Source organism: Protopterus annectens, chromosome 4.part0 (assembly GCF_019279795.1).
Source record: "Protopterus annectens isolate FY-2018-M chromosome 4.part0, PAN1.0, whole genome shotgun sequence".
NCBI classification, from domain to species: domain Eukaryota; kingdom Metazoa; phylum Chordata; order Ceratodontiformes; family Protopteridae; genus Protopterus; species Protopterus annectens.
The window spans coordinates 1,715,533,972-1,715,551,683 of NC_056733.1; positions in this window are offsets into that span (position 1 = coordinate 1,715,533,972).

Sequence of the window (17,712 nt, forward strand, 5' to 3'; positions counted from 1 at the left end):
ACCCTTAATAAGAATAACTGTGATCATACCATAGATAACTTGAGGAAACTCATGCATGGTATAAAGCAGTCCTGGGGTGAATTTTCTGTTTCCCATTAACATATCTAGGTTACGCTTGAAAATCGACAAGAATGAGCATTTTTTTTAATGTGGCTGGGGAATCTTTCTATAGCAGCAGTATCCTTAGTGTAATATATTTGTCCATTCAAACCATTCTGTTGAAGTTGCAGAAGAGGTTTAGATCTGCAGACCAAGTATTTTGGATGCCATTTGACTTGCTGATGTTCAGTAAATCCATCAGTAATGGATTGGCAAATGGCTCATATGCCAGACACAGGTCACCTCTTAGCAGTCTGTGGGGTACCGAGTATATTGACAAGGCTTTGAGTTGATCCATGTAGGACATATTGTTCAGTCTTTAATTCTTTTAATAAGGTATCATTATGGGCATGCCAAAAGGGGCATTATATTCAATGATTGGCCTAAGGAGGACTGAGTAAAGGGGGACAATGACATCCCTAAATCTAGACACACTCCCTTTGTTTATAAGCTGTACAATATGGGGGAATTTCTTGCAATAATAGACACATGATGTAGGTTATTGTTAGGTGAGTGTTATGTCACCTTGTTTGTTATGCTGCTATCATTCACGGACAGTATCAGCAAATTATTCTTTACTTTTTTTTTTTTCATAATAAATCTTTATTGTTATATTATTTTCATACACAATTAAAAATAAGAACAAAATTTTTAGAAAAAAAAAAGCAAAAAACTACTAACTAATATCACTAACCATCACACCAAACAAATATACAATATTTACAAGAATGCTTCCATGTAAAACATTAAGAATAGAGGAAAAACAAAAGTAATTAATAACATTTCCAGTAATATACAGTTTGAATACAAAATTCTATCCAAACATATAAATAAATGTGAATACCTTCAAGTTAAAAGTATTATGCTAATATAATATTAAATATCTGTTCCCACATTTTTGGGTTATTAATATTTTTATTATGTGGACTTAAATGTAATTTATGAGCTAATATATGCCTTCTTGCCAAAACTCTAAAGTTCTCCCAAGATGTTTTAGATGGGTCTAAGCAATTAGTGGCTATATAGAGCTTCATTAATAAAAAAATATTAATATGTATAGTACTTTGTGATCTAGGGATTTCTTTCGGGGGAATATGTAAAATCGCAAATTTCCATGACAACGTTGTACTTTGGTAACCCATCTTCGGAAGTTGAATCTTAAGGGAATTCCAAAGCTTGTATATGCATTTACAGCTCCAGAACATATGAAGAAGATCAGCCGGTTGATTTTTACAATATGGACAGGTTGGAGAGTTTTTGGAATTAAATTTATGCAGGGTAAGGCATGTATAATACGCATTATTCCATATCATCATCTGGGTATATATCAATTTTTGAAGAGAAGTAGATTTGATAGTCAAGTCAATTGCTTTTAACATATTACTTTTATCTGTCACTAAAATTTTCTCTTCCCAATAGTTTGATAACAAAATTTTATCATGAAATTTAAATTATTTAATTAATTTATTTGTTGTTGTTATATATTTAATATCCTGTTGGAGAGCTTGCCACAAATCAGAGCATTATTCACATTCTCATCTTCAGGTTTAAAATTTGTAAAGTAGCTTATAGCAAGTTCTCTAATTTGTCTCAAAATAACAAGATAATTTTTAGGTAGGTTAAATTCTTGTCTTATTTGATTGGCCAACCGGTCAAGATATTTATATATATCAATCAAAGTTAAATCAACTATTAATGGAAACTTTTTAAGATCAATCAATTGATTATTTAATTTTAAATTAGGATTCCTATGAAAGGGTTGAAAAACCATCATATGCTGAACCAGATCCAAAGATTGAAATAAATCTTGTATAGATAATATGTCTGTTTTAATGTGTTCAATAATCCCATATATTTTCAAAGTATCTTTACCTAAAAAGTGTATTGCTTTAGGATTAATATTTAACTTTAAAATATATTTATAATTCAAAATCACCCAAGTTGGTGTCCAGTTAGTACTAGTTATATCATAGCTGGCAATTTTTAGAATTCTATTAGAGTTCACGATTAGATAATACAATTCAAAATTAGGCAACTCCAGTCCTCCTCTATTTTTTGGGTCATTAATTTATCATAAGATATCCTGTTTTTTTTTGGTTCCCAAATGAATTTAGCCAGTTCTTTATGGATTTGTTTAAAAAATGTCTTCGAAAGTATTAATTGGGCTGACCTAAAAATATATAGTAATCGTGGTAACACATTCATTTTAACAATTGAAACTTTTACTAGTACTGGCAGTTGTAAATTTTTCCACCTCCCAAAATCAGAAATTATTTGGTCCCAAATTGTTTTAATGTTATTATTGTAGAAGTCTTTATTATCTGTAGAAAACTCAATACCTAAGTATTTAATATTTTCTTTAAATGTTAACTGCCCAACCAAAGGCAATAATGAAAAAGGTTTAGGTGTCCTTAAAGGAAAGATATTGTTTTTTTTCCAAGTTAATTTTGTAGTTAGAGACTTCTGAAAAATCATTAACAGCCTTCAATAATTTTTCAGTGTCTGATATTGGAGATGCACAATAAATGTTAAGATCATCAGCAAAAGCTGCCATTAATATTTTTGTTCCATAAATTATTGGGACATTATGATAGACGTTCTGCTTAATATATAAGAACAGGAGTTCAAGATAAAGATTAAATAGTAAAGGGGACAAAGGGCAGCCCTGGCGTGTTCCAGTCTTAATCTGTGTTCTTTTGGAGAAGCTTCTATTAATGTACAGTGTAGTATAGGGATTACTATATAATATTTGCAACATTTGAACAAATTCATGGGATATATTACAATAAGGTAAAAGATCAAACAAAAAATTTGTATCGACCCTGTCAAAGGCCTTCTGTGCATCAATTATAAAGGCATAGACATTAAGATTATTTTGTTTAGCATGCGTTATCATAGTATGTAATGTAAGTGTATTGTCACTGGTTTGTCTACCTGCCATAAATCCAGCCTGTTCTTTGGATATTATATGAGTCATGATTTTCTTCAGTCTAGATGCTATAATAGAGGTTAGAATTTTCATGTCTACATTTATTAATGATATCGGTCTATAATTATCAGGGTTTTGGGGATCTGAATTGGCTTTATGTATAAAAATAGTTTTTGAAGCGTTAAGATGAGGATCATTAATAGTATTCCTAATTATGTAGTTAAATACAACTGAAAGTATCTTACCGAAAATATCTGCAAACCTTTTATAAAACTCCACTGTCAACCCATCAGGACCTGGTGATTTGTGTGATGTCATATGTTGCATTATATATACTATTTCTTCTTCGGATATCGGTTTAACTAAATCATTTTGAATATCCGCTCCTATTTTTGGAAACTTAATTGATTGTAAAAATTGTTCATAAATTCTATGCGAGGACATATCCTTTTGTCCATCATAAATTTTTGTATATATTTTCTCAAAAATATTAATGATATCCTCTGTTTTAGAATATATTTTATTATTAAATTGTATTTCCGTAATTTGTACTGTTGTTTTCAATTGATTAATGATCCTAGCTAACGCTCTCGATGGTGTTTAAACATGATTAGCGTACCTCGCTAACGTCTTATATTCTTGGAATGTTAATCGACTATTTTGTATTAAGAAGAGATCCTTTTGACATTTAAATAGTTCTTTCTCTGTTTGTTCATTAAAATTCCGAATCAGTTCTTGATCCAATAATGTAATTTTCATTTCTAAGTTTTGAATATCTTTGTTTAGTATTTTTTTATAATAAGAGGCTTTTTGCAAAAGGATCCCTCTTATTTGTGTTTTAACTGTTGCCCATTCAATATCTGGGGCATATTGTTGTTTCTTTAGACCAACCAGTAAGTCTTTAAGGTACTTTGTAATTTCCTGTATTATTTCTTCCTTATTCAGCAAATTTGGGTTAAGAGACCAATTATAACCTCTTTGTCGCAAGGTATCCTTTATCTCCTTAGCAAAACTCAGTGAAATTTTCGAGTGATCTGATAAATACCGTGCATGTATAATAACTATAGGTTCTAAACTAATCAGTGTTCTTGAAATCAGGAAGAAATCTATTCTGGACCACATTTTATGACATGGGGAATAAAATGTAAAATTATTTGTACTATTAACATTGTTCAAATAGTGAAAAGGGTCATACTTTTTTTTTTTTTTTTTAATGTTGGGTGAAATATTTTGAACTTTCTTTTTCTTAAGCAAATCATATGTCCAGTAGACACTTCATTTTCATATTTAACCATCTTTTTCTTCTTCCTTATCTGGCATATTATCAATAAAAACATCAAATACATTTCTTGTTTCTATCCTGGCTTCTTGTAGTTTGTACTTCTCCTTCTGAATTTTTTTTTTGCTTTTCCTGCTGCATAGCACTATTTCCATCTGGTGCATTCTGTACATGTATAAGGACATCACTTTCTCTATATATTCACTTCTTTTGCCTTATAATAGAACAAAAAATGATCCTTCTGTGTACATAGCCTGCATTCATCCTGACAGCTTTTAGCATTATGTCCAGTTTTGCCACACTGATTACATCTTATTTTTTTACATGTACTGATCACATGGGTAGCCCCCCCAAAGACACACACTCACACACACACACACACACACACACACACACACACACACACACACACACACACACACACACACACACACACACACACACACAAAATGTTTTGGATTGACCATCATATTTCATGGTTCTGCTTAAACCATAAACAAAAACAACACTTGGTAGATGCATCACTTTGTCTTTCTGATCTTTCAGTGCAATATCCACTTCCCACCCTGCATTTCATACCATCTGTTAATTCTTACTTTTGGTATATTTCCTATACTTTCACAATATTTTAACAAATATATTTTCTTGTCAGATTCGTCTATATCATATTTTCATGTTAGATTTATCTATCTGACCAAAGCTGTAAAGATACTCTATTTTTCAGCATAGTTGAATGTCCTGATATAACATATTCATTCCATGGATATATGTTTTTTTTTTTCAGATGCAGACAGACTTTTGTCTTTTAAAATGCCTGCTTCAAAAGCTATGTTACAAAAATCTTTCTTTCAAGATCTATGAATGACCTGATATCCATAACCCCAAACCCCAAAAGTCATAAGTATATTGTCCCATATAAAGTACTTGTCAAGAAGTTCTTATTATGGAATGTCTTCTTTTATCAAATCTTATTACTGTCTCTCAACTGTCAGCATTTTTCTTGCCTCATACAGAAGAATAATTGTTTTTGTTTTGCTATCCTGACTTTCCAACCTCCAATGTTTATCTCTTTCGCCAGAAACTCTTTTAGCCAAATCATCCAATGCAATTGCATTTTCAGGCTCTTGTTGCAATGACTCTACTAAATGATTATTTTTCTTTCCTCATGGTGCTTCAGCATACCTCTCAACCTCTTGGAGTAAAAAATCTGGACAAAGCTTAAAATGATGGGGGGACAAATCAGGACAGATTTTAAATATTGCCCTTACAAGCTTAGAAAGTTGATAGAATAATAGGTTTTACATTAGCATGGATTTTCTGAAGGATGTGGAGTCTTAAACTCAAATGTTTTTGTCATTATTTAATAACTTCAATCCTCAGCTATTTACCAGAAAGGGACAGATTTTAGGAGGAACACACCAAAAATATGAAGCAAAAATCTGGACATTCTGCAAAAACCAGTACAGTTGAGAGTTAGCTTAAGTAGTATAACCATTCTGCTACATATTGCCTGTGAATCAGCTAATGCTGCTCATTTGTAACATCCAAACATCTGGAATCACATTCCAGATGCTGATCTTGCTCTGCTGCCATGGTTTCTCTATTTTCATCTCAATTGTCATCAGCTACAGTATCAAGGCCTTTGTTTGCTCCTTATTACCACCACTGATCTTTCATCCCAGAAGCATTCATTCTAGGAAACAAAGTGCAGCATTTCCTCCTGAATCAAAAAGAGGTGGGGAAGCTTTTTGATGTCCCGGCCAAATTTCTTCTAGTAGTAAAAATACCACAACAAAGCACCCATGTAAAAAAAAACACTAGCTTAGTGGGACTAACCCAATCAACAAAAGGAAAGTAAATAAGTAATAAAAAACAGGATTAAAACTTGTTTTATATATATATTCTGACAATAAACACAGCAGCAGACCAAAAGTATCCTTCAGTCAGGCAGTTATAAATGAGCTTTGTGTCACACATAAGGAGTATTTTTCTGCAAAAATTGAATAACAATAAAAATAAGAATAGACCTTTCACCTGGAGTAAAGGGGATATATAACAGCCTTTTGACCCAGCCTTTAAAGACCAGTAAGGTTGGGAACTTGGATTAACTTAATAAATCTTCCAGGAAAAAATTATTCAAATTTTCAGCCAAGGGATGAAGGTAAAAGACAATCTCAGTAGTTAACCTTATTAAAAAAAGCAGTCTTAGTAAGCATTAATAGTAGGTACTTTGACTGAGAAATCTTCAGTACAAATTTATCCTCAAACTGAGATTTGTACTGAAGAGTCACCTGTCAAAGTACCTACTATTGATGCTAAAACTGCTTTTTTAATACGGTTAACTACTGAGAAAGTCTTTTAGCTTCATCCCTCTCACTGAGAATTTAAATCTGGTTTGATTTGTCACACGTTCTGTATGCCAGCAAATGTTCTATATATATATATATGGATGTACAATGTCATTGGTTTGTGTTTTACTTCAGGGAATTGTATTTTTGTTCAGAACTATAATTCAACCCTGGATACCTGTGAAAAAGAGAGCTAGGTGTCCAAGTGGGCCAATCTACACAACAAGTAGACATGAGCAGATAAAATAGTTATTTATCAAAAGCAACATTCTTAATATCTCCAAAGAGATGCTACTTAGGTAAGATAACTCTCTCTGTAACGTCTTCAGTTGTACATATTGTCTGCCTAACAAAACATGCTCTTTGTTAATAGCTACTGCTATTCTTACACAATCTGTTCTTACCACAGAATGAAACTGCAAAAGGACCATTTCATTAGTTTTCTACTCCACCTAACAGAAAATAAATAAATATATACATAAATACATAAGAAGGTATGTAAATACATAAATACATTTTGTATGTTTTCATAGTGCTGTATCCTCTCTTATTTATTATCCATTGAGAAAACAAATGAATCTTGATATGTTCCATAAAAAAAAAAATATTCAAAGGTGGACAGTTAAGCAAACAATGAAATTATGTATATGTAGCATGCATGGGGATAGCAGTCTCCAAAAGAAAATGAAAAAAAAAAAAAAGAATACAGTTATAATTCTGACATTTCAAATGGTAATATAACATCTGAGCTAAAGTGCAGCAGTAGAAATCACAACGTCTAGCACCTTGGCATAAACGTTACTACTTTTGAAGATGTTTATCCTTTGAAGACGTTTATGCTGAGATACTCGATGTTGTGTATTACTAAAGTGAGTTTGCTCCTGCATCATTCTTTTTTTTAACAGTTATTTTTAAATTAGTATATATACATATATATATATATATATATATTATATATACACACACACACACACACACACACACATACATATATATATATATATATATATATATATATATATATATATATATATATAGTTTACATAGTTTGTAAAGCTGTAGGGGCTCAGCATCCCTAATGCCAGCATCACAGGTACAAATCTCACCTGCAAAAAATGTTTATATCTGATATAGAGAACATTAGAAAGTACTATTATATAGTCTTAGCATCACAGTTTAATTTGCATAATACCTAGGATCACTGTCCTTAAAGTTATGAGATGGAATCTATATTGGCATTCTTTTTAATTTCTTTTTTTCTTTCTTTTTTTTTTTTCTAAATGAATATGTTATTTATAGCTAGATCACATTAGTGAGTACATAAATACTAATCTGTATAGCTTCAGATTTTATTAAGCATAGATTTAGACTGTTAGTAAATGTTCAATAACCCCAGAGAGGTTATTATTCAATTTCTATCTCGAAATTTCCTATTTATGAATAACACAATAAGGATACTGGATATCCTTCTGGTCACTTCATATTTTTGTAAATTTTGCTACCGATCAATTATTTTTTGTAATACCGACTCCCATTTTTAAGAAACAACTGAATTTGGTATTTTAATTACTTAATCCCTTAGAATGACAAAATCTTTTGAGTTTGTAAAATGCATTGCGTATAAATATCAGGTAGTGTCCTTTAAATAGGAAATATGTCAAAAAGGATCAGTACAGTTGTAAAGCACAGATGTGTTTGACACTTTGAAGTGCTGCCAGAAACGTCCAAGCATAATGCCCTGCTATCCATAAAAATACCCTTACCTGCTTTTATGTAACTCAGTTAGGCCATTCCTGGATAGCCTCCACTTTGTCAGGCTCTTTCTGTCATCACTCAATAAATTAACAAAGCAAACTACTTCTGCCATTTGCATATGTTTTCCTTGAAATCATTTTGGCCATTTTCAGTCTGTTCAACACCTCTCTGTCATGTTAAACATGTTCCATCCAGTACTGGCAAAGAATTGTAAGATCATCTGTGTTGTCTAGATCAACAATGTCCTCCACTGCAAGTACACAATCTACCAATATCTGGAAAGTTGTTGGAATATTCTTAATCCCAAATATCATTCGTATGAATTTATACAATCCAATGGGCTAATAAACATTACATTTTCTTCTTACTGCAATGTGGCAGTGGTACCAGCTCATAACCTTTAATTATGGTCAGTAATGGTCAGATACTTTGTCCTAGAAAGATACTCGGAAGCTTCATCTGTCCTGGATATGGCATATGCACTTACTTTTGAGTGACAGTTCAATTTCCCATACTCTACACAGAGCCATAGCTCACAATTTTCCAGAACTGCACAAAATGTTTAGATTTTTGCCCCATATTTTTTGGTCGACTATAAAGCTTGTGATTTTCTATTATATCATTATGGCTTGAAGTCACTAAATAATGACAGGCATTTGAGATTCAAACTTCATATACTTTAGAAAATGCATACAACTACAGCATCTATTATTACCATGCCTTACTAAGTTTATAAGACCAATTTTTAAAATCTGTTCCTGATTCTGGGCCTTTGTTCCCCCACTGTTTTTGACTTTGTTCTGAATTCTAGTGATAAGAGATTGAGGTATGTACAGAACTTTGTGCTCTTTTACTCTCTCACTCCAGCACTACCGATGTGGCCCAGGGGATATTGTTTTCTTGTTTATCTCTAAAATTATGTATTGCTGCATTCTTCCTACATGCTTGCTTGACCTTCTCGAGCACCCTACAAGGTGCCTTTTTGATTGGGTACTTGGTCCCTGTGTCTGTACAGTGCTCAGCAGGCTAGGTACTGCCTGTCCAAACATAAACAGCCTTGCTAAGATGTCATTCACTTACAAGGAGCAGTTGCCATGGCGCAGACCTTGGAACTGTCCCTATTTGGAGGAATACTCCAATTTTTCAGCCATAATTTAGGATGCTCCTATTTTTGAGGTCCTAGTTTTCTGGACTGATTTACCATGTCACACAATTTTCTGAATCCCTCTCATCACATGTAATTTTTGAAGCTGCCTATTATACAGGAAACCACACTACATGACCAACATACTAGTGGCATCCATCATTTAAGGAAAGAGGACATTGATCTTACAACTCCATTTTCTGAAGCAAAACTACACACCTTTGTAAGGTAGAATTTTGCAATACAGTTCATTAAAGTCTAAAGATTTTACAAAGTCTCTTTGATAACGTGCTTATATTTTTACATTATTTTTGTCACTTTCTGTTTTTTTTAAACTTGTGTCTCTGAGTAGTATCCAACATTCTTACTGGAAGAGAGAATAGTTATGTGGTGTTTGGTATTCAAATTGTATGCTAAATAGATGTCCAGAGTTTTTTTGCCAGATGTTCTTATTTTGCAAGGGTTCTTGCTCCTATTTTCAGTGTATGCAGGTTGACAGTTATGCTTTGACAGTAAACATCATCTACTGAGGTGGCATTTTGAGTCTCACTGAGGAGATCTACCAACAGACTCTTCAACTCCTCTGGTATCCCACAGCATACACTAAGTACAAATTCATTATATTGATGTCTTTGTTTCTATTTTCTACCTGGCATCTCCAACACAAAACTAACATCACTTACTTTTTCTTTGTCACAACAGTGAACGGTTACCCAGAAGCTGCTTGCAGCTTATTCTGACAAACAAGAATAAGCAAAGTTATATTTTGAATAAATACAATGTCTCAAAACTTGTTTGAAAAATGAAAAAAATAACAGCTATTTTAAAATTGGTATGATCAATCAGACCAGGATACAAACAGTTTTAAAGAAAAGGGCTTTGAAGCATTAGTATACTTTACAATCATGTGATGTGTGTCACATGATCAAGGGTAAATCTTATTTAAAAGAAATGTGTCAGTTTTTGTACCAGTCTGATGAAGTCTCTTAGCTGCTTTATGGGACAAAAGCACTAATTGGTGTTTTATTTGTATAATGTAATTATAGTGACTTCCACCATGACTTGCTTTTCATGTATTTTTGTGTACTTTACCATTAAATGTTTTCCAAATGCTAACTGTTTGATGCTCTGTCTGTCCTGTCATCCCACATCTTTTGTTGCTTTTGTGCTCATGATCAGTGCTTATATGTGAAATGTATTAAATCCCAAAACTTTTTTTTCTGCAGCCAACCATCGGCTGCCACCAACTCTACTCCTTATTCACTGGGCCTGTTGGATCTTTATTAACCCCTCTAATGCACAACTTGACCCATACTCAGGGCTAGTGAGGACCTCAATGATGCCTGTATCATACCACTGCAGGTAAATGTGCCCTAACTCTCTTCCTCTTCACAGCAGACTTGCAAGCACTGGATTTGTTTCCTTTTGGAGGTGAATGTGCACAGCAGTGCATGTACAACCTCTTTACATAATGGTATACCACTTGCAGTGTGGCACTCACCAGATTCTTAATGCTACTTTTGAAGTGAGTCAGAGCAGGCTCCCTTTCTCCATGATGGGCAAGACAACATTAGCCCCTCACACCAATATCCCCCCTCATGTCATCCTTCCACATCCCATGTCACTAACAGAACCCTGGTCATCTGAGCCAAACTATGGGTTTTATCCATCTGTGCCATGGAGCCAGACTTCCCACAGATCTTTTAGTTTAGTCTTGAAATTCAGCATAGACACAACAGACTCCTTGCAGAACTTATGTTCACTCTCTCACTTATCATGAACCATGCTAATATTTTCAAGTCAGACAGTCAGGATAACCTCTGAATGCAAAGGTGATTCCTCATGGAAGCATTCTAAGCCACATCAGAGGTCTAATGCCAGAAAATACTAATGACCTTTAACCTTAACCTCTGCTAGCAAACAGTACGACTGAGTGTGAAAAGATGCATTTGAGTCAAGTCAGCTTATATGTCTATATATATATATATATATATATATATATATATATATATATATATGGGTTACCCTTAGTATGTCAAAAGGCCACTACATCGAATTCCACTTCACCGACATGGCAGAACATCGACAAATGAAGAGCCTAAGTTTCCCGCACAGTAAGTTACCGTTTGGCCATCCACCTGAACTTTGCCCTGTACTCCCACGGTAGTGCGTTCTCAAAGCTGGAATATTAAGTTAGGGGGTGTGGGGGGCATAGCCCCCAACATTTGTGTAGTCGGTTTAATGGCAGTTTTTCAGTTCAGGATGGTCAAACTGTAACTTACTATGCAGGAAACTTCAGCTCTTCATTTGTCAGTGTTCTGTCATGTTGGTGAAGTAGAATTCGATGTAGTCGGCTGTCAACGTACTAAAGGTAACCCATATAGATATATATGTATATATATATATATATATATATATATATATATATGTATACATATATATATATATATATAGATATATATATATATAGATATATGTATAAAGTTCAACAGAGAAAGCAAATAGCTAAAATGAAGTTTAAATGTTTGCAGAACACTTGTGGATCTGGTTTTAACTGTTGTTTCCCAGGTATGGTTTCAGTTCAGCTGTCCATTAAACATCTCAATTCAGTTTTCTTCTTCTCCTTGTATATGTGGATTCTTGCCAGGTACTTCTCTTTCCTCTTACTTCCTAAAAATGCTGACTGCCTAATCTAAACTGTGCATTGAATTACATAGAAAAATAAATAACTACAGTGAGACACAGACCACAATATTCAATGAAACAATTAAATACACAGAAAAATAAAATGCAGTACAATCTTTAACACTTCAAGTATGTACTTAACTGAGCTAGTAATGCAGTTGATTGTAGGTATGTAGCAGAAGCCAAACAACTCAGGTATTGAGCAGGTATCAGTATTGCATGTATTTACTGTTCTGGCAGAGTTTGAAGCTTTTATCAGATCTAAAAAACAATGGTGCGGGCCAGTCTAATACCCAAACAGGATCCCCTCAATGGCATCTGTTAAAAAAGAGACAGCGAAATAGAAAATAGGGTTAGTTATGTGCAAAAAATAAATCAACAACCAAATCCCCACAATAGAAGAAGAGCAAGGAACCTGGTAATAATCAGCAATTTATGGAATAGAAGGTAAGTGCAACAAGGCTAAGCGGTCTATTCTGTGAAGGCTTCCCTCGGAACAATAAATGTGATGTTTTAATGGGAAAGAAAAGCTGGTCAGGAGGATATGGATGAGTTTGGTCGAGATATAGAACCATTGGACCTAATATTTCTAAAGTCAAGTTGGTCAAATGCTAGTTCCTTGGTGAAAGATTGAGTGTTGTTCTCCCCTCACCCAACATGACTGTGACATGTTTGAGGGAAAATTATTCGTATTGGTGTTCAAAGGAGAGGGGACATTTTCATGTGCTGTTACTTGCTTTCTGGACTGTTTGAAGTGGTATTATAGGTTATGTATGTAATCTCCTTTAGTAATATGCTGACAGATCCTGTTTCCTTGTTTTTAGACAAGATCTTTACAATCAATTTATGGTGGATGCAAGACAATAAAAAGTATAGAACTATTCTCCATATTCCTTTTGTGTGTTTACTTGCTACAAATGTAGTTAATGTAATGAACATTGATAATTTTTATTTTTTTCTGGCTCTAGCTGCATTTGTTAGGAAAGGTTCTAAGATGGGGTGTGGCCAAACAGTGTAGGACAATTCACTAGAAGTAAGACTACAGAGTAGGGTTCTTTGTGCAGTCTTCCTCTAGTCACATGGCCCAGAGTATTCTCTTTTTTCCTTCTTTTTCTGCTGTATTAAAAAAAGGAAGGTGTGCTTTCACAAGCTGATTACATGAGAGATAAAGAAGGGAGATGGATTGTGATTTATGTGCAATCTGTATGGGGAGGAATCACGTTACTGAATTTTTATCAGCCAAATGTAAATGATATTAGTTGTATGGGTAATTTCTTTGAAACACTAAGAGATCTTAATAATGCAGGTGAGTCTGCTTTAGTCAGGGGTGATGACAATGTGGTGTTGGATCCTAATCTGGACAGAACACCAGCTTGAACAATAGGATTACCCAGGATAGTTAAGGACTTTGTAACATGGTTAAATGTCTATGATTTAATATATATCTTCAGATGGAAATACCCGGAAATTATGGTGTTCACTTATTATAATGCTTTGGAGAGGAATTCTAGTAGATTATATTATTGGTTAATATCAGGTGCTGTACTGAGTTTGTATCTAATGTAAAGTCAGATCATGCTGTAGTACATCTAGTACTTGAGGGACTCTGCAAAATTTTGGAGGTTATAGGCAATGAAGGTTTGAGCTAATACTTATAAGTTGTGTCTGTTTTTGGGACAATATTCAGGGTTGGATAAATTAGTTTTTGTGTAATTGTGGCAATATTAGTATAATGAAAAATAATGTATGATGTAGGTGTAAATTAGAATGCAGACATCACATTCAAAGGGCAGAGCAAAATAGGAATACAGATGAGGTAAAGCATATGAAGGCCAAACTTGCAGATTTGGACAGAAGATTTAATGTATCCAAGGGTAAACATAAAAATGTTCTTATCATCCTGAAGATTTATACTCAAAAGTAGCTTGTTCCTTAAGAAGTTTGGCTAATGGGAATGAATAGAACTATTTTAGAGGTAAAGTGTCTCACAACACAAAAGACATTAGCACATAAGTGTAAAGAGAGAAGCAAAACACTTATGGTAAACAGATTGATGATATCAGAAGGGGTATATATGAGTGAGCCAAAGTATATTATTATGTTATTAACTGCAGAATATAATAAATGCTCAGGCATTTTAGTATAAGCAAGATGGGTATAACTTCAAAGTTTTTGATAGGTTGAGCCTTTCTAGTATTTCCCAATAGGCATATTAAATGTTGGATCAACCTATTACTGAGTCTGAGATTTTGATGGCAATTCATTCCTTGTGTTCTGGAAAAAGCTTCTGGGCTAAATGGGTTTTACAGTGAGACTTTGGAAATTTTATGATGATGTGGTTAGTAAACATGAATTTCTGCAGGAGTATATTCTAGCTAATGTGACTACATTACTGAAGCCATCTAAAGATCATACTTTGTAGGAAATTATAGGCATAATTCCCTGTTGCAAATGAAGGTTAAACATTTTGCCAAAATTTAGTGGATAGGTTGGAAGAGATACTTCCTATAATAGTTTAAAAGAACCATCAAGGATTTATCAAAGAACTGAAAGGGAGGCAAGATTTAGTCATCTTAGAAGTATAAGAAACCCACTTACTGATGAGCATGCCTGGGTAGTCTACCAGTCTCCAAATGTATTAGTAGCCACAGAACCTTGGCTTAAACAAGAAATAAAAGATGAAGAAATCTTAACCACATGGATATAATCAGTGGCAGCTGGTGACTTCAAATCAAAGGGGGGCTGCAGGAGACAGCTGAATGGGTGGGGTCAATGGGAATGGGTGTGGCCAACCAGAAAGGGGAGGAGCTATGCTCAAAACCACAAAAACTGTAACTTTAATTAAATACTCTGCCCTGGGTGCCAAATCATCATTATGAGAGTCCAATCAAAACAAAATGAAGTGTAGAAGAAAAAACATATTTCAATCCATTGGCTGCATGACAGCTTACTTAATATCTAGATGGAAACAAAAAGGTTGTGAGGCATGAAAAAATAAATTACTTTTTAAATACATTACTGGAATGCTAGTCAAAATCACGTATAAGAAAAACAAGCAGCACTCAACTCAAACTACTTCTCCTTGTACTCCAGTTCTAATTATAATTTATATTCAGCTTTATTAAAGTACCAAGTAACATGCTGAAAGTAGCAATCTCTGTAATACCCCCACTTGTAAAAATGTTTCTTATCCAAAAAAGACCTGCTGCCTGACAACAACTATCTACTTGTTTTATGGGGAAAACATGATCAAAGTAAAAAATGAAAAGCAAACAGGAAACAAGCTCAACATGCATTGCTTAAAGGATTACTGCACAGGATATGGACCACACATGATAGATTGACATTCTGTTTAGTTTACAGGTAAAGCCTGTAATGAGCTCTTAAAATAATGTAATCCTGTCCTTTATTACAAATACTATCATATGCATTTCAATACCCAAGGCTTATATGTTATCTAGTTATGTACGTATTCTCTGCATGGCAATAACAGAAAGGCTTTCAATGTTGGCAATTCTTAAACAGTATGCTTATTAAAACTTACTTGCATCTTACAATCTCAGACAAGCTTACCAGATGAGATAAAAAGAGCACCAAAAAAGAGAGACAATAAATCCAACCATAGGACTACCAACGTAACTTTGTTAAGCGCTTTCACTCACTTTAATGCACATGAGCTAATTCAGAACAAACACTCCATTAATTATAAACTGTTTAAATACCATTTAATATCAAATCACATGACTTTCATTTTGAAAAACCTTAAAGTGAAATGACTAAATACATTTAAATTATTGAACCAAACAATTATTTGATGCATATATTTATCTTATTTTGGTCGAGTATATGTGAGTTTCAAGCTTACCAGATGGTCATTAAAGCATTGCTACTTAAACACAGAGCAACAGGCACTTTCTGAATAATAATAAGCATAAATCAACAGTATAAAAATATGACAGAAACCAGAACATTCTGCAAAATCAAGGACAGATGAAAAGCCATTGTAGTACTTGTGTCTACCTTGCATGGGGGGATAGTCTGCACATTTACACTGCATAACTGCTCGTTGCCTTGCTTGGACACATCCAGAGTCACTACATGAGGGAGTGGGGTGCAACAAGTATGTCACAATTTGAAATGTCTCTGGCTGACTGCGATGGCCCTGACACATTTGCATACCTCTCAACCTCAGAGCAAGAAATCTGGACAAAGCCATACATAGAAGTGGGACAAAGGCCCAAAAATAAGATTTTTTTTTAAATATTGCTGTTATAAACTTTAATAGAATAGTAGGTCTTGCATTAGTATGAATTTTCTGAAGGGTATGAAATCTGAAACTGAAATGTCTGTCATTATTTTCTAACTTCAGTCTTTAATGATTTGCCACTAATTTGCCAAAAAAAAACACAATTTTATGAAAAATGGACCAAAAATGTGATTCAAAAATATAAAATAGCCACACAATGCAGCTGGAAACCTGTCAAAGAAGGGACACTTTTTAATATTAGTACTGCTAACTTGAGCAGCTGACAAAATAAAATAATCTACATGCATTATCTGAAATAAAAGTAATCTATAACTGATTATTACAGTTATTTATTAATTGTAAACCCTCCATGTTTTCTTCCAAAATTGCCATTTTGCGGAGAGATTATTAGGGGAAGAGCAACATTTTGAGCCAAAATTGGGGACAGTTGAGAGGTTTGGATATGCCTAATTCTATAAAGCAATTTATTTGCATGTACCTCTCAACCTGTTAATGCAGGAAATCTGGACAAGGCCAAATATATGGGGGGGACATATAAACAGTACTAAAAATTGCTCTTGTATATACTGAGACAGTTGATTGAATAACAGGTCTTGCTTTAGCATGCATTTTTCTGAAGGTTATGAAGTCTGAAACTCAGTGTCTGTCATTATTTAGTGACTTCATTCCTAAATGATTTGACAGAAAACCACAAATTTTATGAGGAACAAATGAAAAATAAGAAGCAAAAATCTATTCATTCTGCAAAAATCTGGACAATTGAGAGGTATAGTTCAGCCGGGGCTGTCTTTTTGTTGCCCTTCCCCCCTCACAAAATCATGGTCGAATGGAGCTTTCCCCCCTACAGCCATTCCAATGAACCATTACTTGGCTATTTCACCCCATTTACCATAAACACTAATATGCATACTGTTTTACTTCTGTGATGATTTGGGCTTTATTTAAAAGTTTTATTTTGCATTTTACAGTGCAAAGACTAATAGATATCATATCTGCTAAACAAAGCAATGCAGTATCATAATGAGAACAGACTTAGCATTAAAACTTCTTTGCCCTTGAAAACTCACAATCATTGAAACAGCATTGAAACCCACATTCAAAGAAAATACATTTTGCCAGTGGCAGATTAACTTTGGGTTTGGGCTGTTTTCAAATCACAGGCCCCTTGCACACGAAACATACACATGCTCTTTCATACACCTTCCT